Source organism: Chrysochloris asiatica, unplaced genomic scaffold, assembly GCF_000296735.1.
Source record: "Chrysochloris asiatica unplaced genomic scaffold, ChrAsi1.0 scaffold00231, whole genome shotgun sequence".
In the NCBI taxonomy this organism is placed as follows: domain Eukaryota; kingdom Metazoa; phylum Chordata; class Mammalia; order Afrosoricida; family Chrysochloridae; genus Chrysochloris; species Chrysochloris asiatica.
Window position 1 is genome coordinate 2,857,521 of NW_006408749.1, and position 8,250 is coordinate 2,865,770.

An 8,250-nucleotide genomic window follows, 5' to 3' on the forward strand; every position below is an offset into this window, starting at 1 on the left:
GTATATAGACAAAAGACAATGTATTATTGTTGTTGTTAGGTACTGTTGAGTTGGTGCCATCTCATAATGACAACAGAATGAAACACTACCTGGTTCTGAACCATCCTCATTTTTATGCCTAAGCCCAATGCTGCTGCCACTGTGTCAATACATCTCCTTGGGGGGTCTTCCTCTTTTTTGTTAACCCTCCACTTTACCAAGCATGATGCCCCTCTCCAGAAATGTTGTTGCTGTTGTTAAGTGCCTTAGGGTCAATTTGACCCATAGCGACCTATACAAGGAGCAACTGGTGAGCTTGGATCACCGACCTTGCATTTCAAATGACTTTGCAGTCTGAGGCATTAGCCCACAGCGTCACACCAGGACTCCTCACCAGAGATAGGTACCCCCTAATATGTTCAAATTATTAGAGACAGAGGACTGGTCCCTCCTACTAAAATGTCCAAAGTATGAGAGAGAGAGTTTTTCCATTCTGGCTTCTAAGGAACATGCTGGCTATACTTCTTCCAACACAAATTTGTTTCTTCTTCTGGCAGTCCATTGTAATTTTAATATTCTTCTCCACCACCATAATTCAAATACATTGATTCTTCTATGATCTTCCTTATTCATTGACCAACTTTCACATGCATATGAGGTGACTGAAAATGCCATGGCATGGGTCAGACACACCTTAGTCCTCAAACTGACGTATTTGCTCTGGAACATCTTAAACAAATCTTGTGTGGCAGATTTGCCTAATGCAACACATCATATGATTTCTTGACTGATGCTTCCATGAGTGTTGATTGTGAATCCAAACAAAATGAAGTCTTTGACAAGCTCAATCTTTTCTCCATTGATCATGATGTTATTTATTGGTACAATTGTGAGGATCTTTGTTTTCTTTACATTGAGGTGCAATCCAGACTGAAGACAGTGATCTTTGATCTTCATCCATAAGTATTTCAAGTAATTTCTCTTCCAGCAAACAAGGTTGTATCATCTGCACATCGTATCACAGGTTGTTAATGAGTCTTCTTCCATTCCTCATGCAATGTTCTTCATATAATCCAGCTTCTCAGATTAGTTGTTCAGCATATAGATCGAATAAATACGGTGAAAGAATACAACCCTTGCACACAACTTTTCTAAATGATTCAATGTCCCCTTGTTCTGTTCTAACAACTGCCTCTTGGTCTGTGTACAGGTTTCTCATGAGCACAATTATGAGGAATGTTCCAGACTACCCATTGTCACAGTGTTATCCATAATTTGTCATGGTACACACAGTCTAAAGTTTTTGCATAGTCAATAAAGCACAAGTAATCATCTTTTTTAAATTGTCTACTTTCAGCCAATATCCATCGAATGTAAGTAATAATATCCCTAGTTCCAAGTCTTATGAATTTGCTTTGAATTTCTGGCAGGTCCCTGTCAATGTACTGTTGAATTCTGCTTACCAAAATTTTGCTTGTATGTGATATTAATGTCAGTGACTGATGATTTTTGCATTCTGTTGGGTCATAACTCTTTTCAGAGGACACATATATGGATCTCTTCCCATCAGATCACCAGGTGATGCACATTTCTTGGCATAGATGAGTAATTAATTCTAGTGCTGTGTCAGTTTGTTGAAAGATGTCAATTTGTATTCTGTCAATTTCTGGGGCCTTGTTCCCCCCCCCCCCCAATGTATTTTAGTGCAGGTTGAACTTCTTCCTTCAGTAACCGGATCTTGATCATATGCTACCTCTCGAAATGGTTGAACATAGACCATTTCTTTTTTGGTACAGTAACTATATTCCTTCCATCTTCTTCTTCTTTCTCTTAAGTTTTTATTATGAATTATGTGATAGTTTACATGGGAGAACATTAGCTTTACATTCATCCTATAGTATATCATTTCATTGCCATGATTACGATTCCCTCCAAGTATCATCAAACAACCAAAGGGTACACCCCGCAAGCCTACCCCTCGGTCACCAGCACACAGACCCTCTCCCTCTTTGGGTCCAGAGTCCCCAGCCGCTCCATCTCTCCAAGTGGTCATCTCTGCCTCTGTCTCTGGTGTCACTGATTCTCTGGGTAGGGTCCCGTACTCCTCTTTTCTCCCTTGATGGTGCCAGGGACCTCTGCTCCTGGACTTCAAAGTCAACCACTCCCCGTCTTTTGCTACAAAAATGTCTACATTTCCAGCCCTCACAGTCAGTCCTGATAGCAATTATTCACTATTGTACCATAAGAGTCCTATCCCCATTTCCTTTCATCAGCCTCACCCAGACAGGCTGGATACCACTTTGTGGAGAATCTACCTTCCCCAGTGCCCTCTGGATCTAGGCTCCCTCTTGAAAGCTTGTAAGCCAGTAACTTCTTGCCTTTGTAGCCCTCCCACCCCATTTTGGGGAGCTAATGTCCAAGTTGCCAATCCCTGTCTACCCCGTGTACCAAGGGGGTCGAATGATCCTCATTGTAAATGTCTGTTCCTTCTTTTGAGCTACTGCATCCATAGGTATAGGCCAAGTTCATCAAATTGTATCAGATTACTCTTTTTTTCTTTTCCTCTTTCTTCTTCTAGTAGAGTTCTGATTATCCAGCCATTGAAGCCAGGTCAAGTGGGTATTATCTGCAAGTGTGGGTGTTCTTATGCATCTCCCCTCACTTCTTATCAGCTGGACGTTTCCCTCTCCACTCTAGTCCTCTGTGGCTATGTCACTGTCTCTGGGCCCAGGAGTCCCCAGGTCTTGCTATACTGCTGGCCAACCATGTCTCAACCTAGGTTCACAGGGGTCTATTGAACATGGTCAGACTTAGCTCACAACTTCATTGCTGTTTTTCCCTCACTTGCCCTTATCTGTGACAAATGTGGTCATTTCCATCTTCTTTTGATGCTTTCTGCATCATTCAATATTTTGCCCATAGAATCCGTCAATATTTCAAGTTGAGATTTGAATTTTTCTCCAGTTCTTTCAGCTTGAGAAATGCTGAGAGTGTTCTTCCCTTTTGGTTTTCTAATTCCAGGTCTTTGCACATTCCATTATAATACTTGACTTTGGTTTCTTGATCTGCCCTTTGAAATTTTCTGTTTAACTCTTTCACTCCCTCACTTCTTCCTCACTGCTTTAGCTTCTCTATATTCAAGAGCAAGTTTCAGAGTCTCCTCTAACATCCATTTTGGTGTTTTCTTTCTTTCTTTCCTTCTTAATGACCTTTTGTTTTCTTCATGTATTATGTTATGATGTCATCCCAAAACTCTTCTGGTCTTTGGTCATTAGTGTCTAGTGCATCACATCTGTTCTTGAGATGATCTCTAAATTAAGGTGGGATATATTCAAGGTCATATTTTGGCCATCATTAAGTTACTTTCATTTTCTTCAACTTCAATCTGAACTCTTATATGGGCAATTGATAGTCGTTTCCATAGTCGACCCCTGGTCTAGTTTTGGCTGATGGTATGAAGTGTTTCCACCATCTCTTCCCACAGATGTTGTCAATTTGATTTCTGTGTATTCCATCTGGTGAGGTCCATGTGCATTGTTTAAAAAAGAGGTTTGCAATGAATAAATCATTGGTCTTGCAAACTTCTGTCATGTGACCTCCAGCATCATTTCTATCACCAAGGCTATATTTTCTAACTACTGATCCTTCTTCTTTGTTTTCAACCTTATAATTTCAATCACCAGTAATTGTCAGTGCATCTTGACTGTATGTTTGATTAATCTTACACTGAAGAAATTGGCAGAACTCTTCAATTTCATCATCACTGGCTTTAGTGGTTAGTACATAAATTTGAATAATAGTGGTAATAACTGGTTTTACTTGTAAGTGTATGGATATTATCCTATTAATGACAGCATAGCACTTCAAAATAGATTTTGAAGTGTTCTTTTTGATGATGAATGTGACACCATTCCTATTCAATTTGTCATTCCTCACATAGTAAACCAAAAGACTGTCATATTCAAAATGGCCAATACCAGTCCATTTCATCTCACTAAAGCCTAGGGTATTGATCTTTATGCATTCCATTTCACTATTGACAACTTCCAATTTTCCTAGACTCATACTTGGTACATCTCATATGCTGATTATCAATGGCTATTTGCAGCTGTTTCTCCTCATTTTGAATTGTGCCCCATCAATAAATGAAAGGTCTAAAAGCTGTGCTCCATTCACATAATTATGGTCAACTCTACTTTGAGGAGGCAGCTCTTCCCCAGTTGTATTTTGAGTGCCTCCCAACCTGAGGGGCTCATCTTCTGGCACTCGATCTGACAGTATTCTGCTGCTATTCATAATGTTGTCATCTACAGGCACTTTATCTGACAGTGTTCCGCTGATATTCAGATGGTGCTTAGTGGCTTAACATTCAGAAGTAGCCCGCCTTTTCTTCTTCCTCATCTGGTCAGTCTGGAAGCTCTGTTGTAACCTTTACACCATGGGTGTCATTGCTGGTATTTAAAATACAGGTGGCATTGCTTTCACCATCACAACAATATGCAAACTGAATGAAAAATAATTCCAAACCAAGAATCATATATCCATCAGATATGATGTCAACATTAGGTCATTTTCAGACAAACAGGCATTAAAAGAATTTGCAAAAACCAGACCAACCTGATGAAAAATCTAAGTTGAGTAATTTGGACAGAGAAACAACAGCAGCAGACAGCAAACTGAGACTAACATACCTGACAATATCACCTAGAACTCAGCCCAGATATAGGTATGTGAAGTTAAGCAGACCTATAGCACTAAAAAAGAGAACCGCAGATACAGTTACAACAACAACAATAATATCCATAAAGTAAAAAGAGAGAACAATCCAAATGAAGAGTAAATCAGATTTCAAGAATAATGTTAATAAAAATAAACCTAATTGTAGCCCTTACTTGCTGAAAGTGAAGAGGCCTTAAAATACTTACTAATGGATTGCATCTCAATATAAAGAAAACAAAGATCCTCACAACTGTACCAGTAAATAACATCATGATCAATGAAGAAAAGATTGAAGTTGTTAAAGACTTCATTTTGCTTGGATCACAATCAACACTCCTGGAAGCAGTAGTCAAAAAATTAAATGGCATATTTGCATTTGGCAAATCTGCTGCACAAGACAAAAGCACAGATGTGGACTAGGACTAAGGTGTGTCTGACCCAATCAGATGGCATTTCAAATTGCTTCATATGCGTGTGAAAGTTGGACAATGAATAAGGAAGACTGTAAAAGAATGGATGCATTTCAACTGTGGTGTTGGAGGATACTGAAAGTATCATGGACAGCCAGAAGAATAAACAAATCTGTGTTCAAAGAAGTAAGCCAGAATCATTCTTAGAATATGATCCTTAGATAGTGAGACTTTGTCTCTCATATTTTTTACATTTATTCAGTAAGGACCAGTCCCTGGAGAAGGACATCATGCTTGGTAAAGTGGACGGTCAGCAAAAAAGACCCCAAATGAAATAGAATATCACAGTGGCAGCAGCAATGGGCTCAAGTGTAACTAAAATTGTGAGGATTATGCAAGACTGGGCAGTGTTTCATTCTGCTGTGCTTAGGGTCTCTAGGTGTCAGAACCATATTGACATCACCTAACCACAACAACTGCAACCCTAAAAACTAGACTAAGCCTTACTCCTAGTCCTAACCCAAACCTTACCCCTAAAACTAGCCTTTGTCCTAACCATAACCCAAACAGTAAACTAAGTCCTAAGACTAGCCAAGACATAGTCATAGTCCCAATCCTAACCCTTATTCCTTACTCCAACCTATCCACGCTCCAAAAAAAAGGACAGAAAGACAATACCAAAATGTATGCCAGAAGAGACACTGAAATCTGCTCCCAAAGCAAATAGAAGAAATAAGGAAGCAAAAGTGTTGAACAGAATATTTCAAAGGGCAGCTTGAGAAAACAAAGTAAATTATTATAACGTAATGTGCAAAGACCTGGTGGTAGAAAGTCAAAAGGGAAGAACACACTTAGCATTTCTCAGTGTGAAAGAACGGATGAATAAAATTCAAGGCTTGAATTGTAATAGTGAAGAATTCTATGGGCAAAAGTTGAATGATGCAGAAAGCATCCAAAAAAGTGGGAAAGAATACACAGAATCATTGTTCCACAAAGAAATGGTTGATGTTCAACCATTTCAAGAGGTAGCATATGATCAAGAACTGATGGTACTGATGGCACTTGTGAAAATTGACAGAATACAAATTGAAATCTTTCATCAAAGTGATGCAGCATTGGAGGCACTCACTCATCTATGCCAAGAAATTTGGTCAACTGATTGAAATAGAGCCATATTTATGCCCATCCCAAGAGAGACGACCAGTGAAATGTAGAAACCATTGATATCACATGCAAGATTTACAGCCTCAGAAACTCTACACAGGGTCACAATGAGTCAGAACCAACTCTACGGCACATAAACACCACTATCACCAGAAGGCTGCTAGGAGTTGTAATTGACTGGATGGAGGGGGTTTAGTTTTTTGGTGGGGAGTAAGAAACACAAGGAATCTAGAGTATTGCAGTTACTGCCAAGAAACAGCCCTTTTTAGTCTCTCTTATTAAACCCTTTTATTTTTTCCTACCAAATGAAACTTAGTCAACCTCACTGCTATGACCTTAATATAAGTGTCAATTCCATTAAGTCTATATAGGAAAATCTCTACTTTTCATTAGTTCACATTCGTAGTTCTTGGAAATTCTAGAAACATTGAGAGGATTTGGCTACTAATCTTTGCTCCAAGGCACCATCTGAATATAAGGATATGTTGGTTGGTTGGTCATGTGCCATGGAGTCGGTTCCGACTCATAGCGACCCTTTACAGGGTTTCTGAGGCTGTAAATCTTTACAGGAGCAGAAAGCCTCACCTTTCTCCTGCGAAAACCGATTCGTAACCACGACGCTGCCAGAGAGTCACTGTTATTTGTAAGTGTGAAATTAAAACACAACAAAACAACCCTGCTTTATCTCTTCAACAAATGATGATAGAGTAAAAGTTTAATATCTAGATGGCAAAATGAAATAAAATAAAATAAAGAGAACTGACTCATAATAACCTTATGTCGTTTTTGTTAAGTGCCATTGAGTCGGTTCTGAACCATAAGGATCCTGTATAGAGTTTTTGAAGAGCAGTGAGCTTGAACCACCAACCTTGCAGTTCAAACCAACTTTGCGGTCCAGGGCACTAACTCACAATGCCATACCAAGACTCCAATAACCTTATAAGACAGAGTAAATCTGGTCCATAGGGCTTCTGAGGGTGTAAATCTTTACAGAATTTCATATCATGCATAAAAATTAACTCAAAATGGATGAGATCTAAGTATAACAGCTAAAATGATAAAACCTATAAGAGAAAACATGGAAGAAAATCTTTGGACCTTTGACTAGACCAAGAGTTCTTAAGATATCACACCATGCATAATCTACAGAAGAAAAATATTAAGTGAATAAACTATACATCTTAAAAATGAATTGTTTTTGCTCTTAAAAAGGTAAGAAAACCATAAATAAAATGAAAAGACACGCTAGGAAAAATATCTGCAGTTCATATATGAGACAAAGAATTATATCCAGAATATATAAATAACTCTTACAATGCAATATTACAAAAAATAACTCAAATTAAAAATGATCAAAACCATCAGCTCAATTAGGTAAGAAAACAAACAAAAGGTATGAAAATTAGGAAAGAAGTAGTAAGACTACCCTTTTTCACAGAGGACATGAAGTCCCAAAGAATCCAAAAAAAGCTAATAGAGGTCATAAACAAATTCAGCAAAGTAACACCGTACAAGGTCAACACACAAAAACCAGTTATGTGCAATCTGAAAGAAAATTAATAGAACAGCTCCATTTACAATAGCATCTAAAAGGATAAAATACATAGGAATAGACACCAGAGACAGAGGCCAAGATGATGGCATGGAGAGAGAGAGCAGCTGAGGACTCTAGACTCATGGAAAAAGAAAGGCTGTGCACTGACAGCCAGGAGGCTGGCTTGCAGAGTGTGTCCTTTGGTTGTTTAAATGATTATATATTCCTGAGTGGTTTTTTTGGTGTATATCTGCCTCCCCATCCCCCACCACCCAAAAAAAAACAGAGGGAATAGAGGCAACTATTATTAACCGATAAGGAGCTCTGGTAGCGTAGTGGTTACGAATTCGGCTGTGAACCTTAAGGTCAGCGGTTCGAAACTACCAGCTGCTCCGCGGGAGAAAGATGAGGCTTTCTACTCCCGTAAAGATTTACACCCTTGGA

At 38.8% G+C, this 8,250-nt stretch overlaps 1 protein-coding gene across 2 annotated transcripts in view; it reads right to left on the reverse strand.

The window, feature by feature from the left end:
• Positions 1-8,250, reverse strand: part of DCX (doublecortin) — a 158,829-nt gene that overhangs the window by 119,260 nt on the left and 31,319 nt on the right. The window lies entirely within an intron of this gene.